The following is a 1,423-nucleotide window of genomic DNA, read 5'->3' on the forward strand; positions in this document are numbered from 1 at the left end:
CTGCGACCGTAGCTGTCGCTCGGCTCCAGACTGTAGGGCCTAGAACCGCACGTCCACTCCGGCCGGCTATGTGAAGTTATTCACATGAGTACTAAAAGAAATCAGCTAAATTTCGATTACGCGATAAGTCACACAAATCTGAAAGTTGTAAATTCAAGTAAATACTTAGGGGTAACAATTACAAATAACCTAAACTGGAACGATCACATAGATAATATTGTGGATACAGCAAACCAAAGACTGCGATTCATTGGCAGAACACTTAGAAGGTGTAACAGGCCTACTAAAGAGACTGCTTACACCAAGCATGTCCGTCCTATTCTGGAGTATTGCTGTGCGGTGTGGGATCTGCATCAGGTTGGACTGTTGGACTGACGGATGACATCGAAAAAGTACAAAGAAGGGCAGCTCATTTGGTATTATCGCGATATAGGGGAGATTGTGTCACAGACATGATACGTGAATTGTAGTGGCAATCATTAAAACAAAGGCATTTTTCGTTGCGACGGGATCTTCTCATCAAATTTGAATCACCAGTTTTCTCCTCCGATTGGGAAAACATTCTGTTGGCACCTACCTACATAGGGAGAAATGATCATCACGATAAAATAAGAGAAATCAGGGCATGCACAGAAAAATTTAAGTGCTCGTTTTTCCCACGTGCCGTTCGAGAGTGGAACGGTAGACAGCTTGAAGGTGGTTCATTGAACCCTCTGCCAGGCACTTTATTGTGAATAGCAGAGTAATCACGTAGATGTAGACAGATGTAGAACGTGCGGTATCTGCTCTTTCGGACACGTCCAAAAGAAGACACCACGCAGTATTCGCAGCATTTATACAGGCTGTTACAAAAAGGTACGGCCAAATTTTCAGGACACATTTCTCACACACAAATAAAGAAAAGATGTTATGTGGACATGTGTCCAGAAATGCTTAATTTCCATGTTAGAGGTCATTTTAGTTTCTTCCACCTACGCTCAATGGAGCACGTTATCATGATTTCATACGGGATACTCTACCTGTGCTGCTACAACATGTGCCTTTACAAGTACGACACAACATGTGGTTCACGCACGATGGAGCTCCTGCACATTTCAGTTGAAGTGTTCGTACACTTCTCAACAACAGATTCGGTGGCCGATGGATTGGTAGAGGCGGACCAATTCCATGGCCTCCACGCTCTCCTGAGCGAAATCGGCGGCGACGAGTGAAAATGTGTACCCACCCGGGAATCGAATCTGGGATCTCCTGCTCACTAAGCAGGTGCGATAACAATTGCGCCATCCAGAAGAGTTCCTTCGCAACTGCACGCCTCATGGCCAATCCATACTCCCATCGAGCACGACATATCCGCAGTCCGTGTCCATTTCCTCCATAATCGCTCTGCCGAGATTCCCACAGGAGGTCGGACGAATTTGTGCAT

This window comes from Schistocerca piceifrons, chromosome 1 (genome assembly GCF_021461385.2).
Source record: "Schistocerca piceifrons isolate TAMUIC-IGC-003096 chromosome 1, iqSchPice1.1, whole genome shotgun sequence".
Classification (NCBI taxonomy): domain Eukaryota; kingdom Metazoa; phylum Arthropoda; class Insecta; order Orthoptera; family Acrididae; genus Schistocerca; species Schistocerca piceifrons.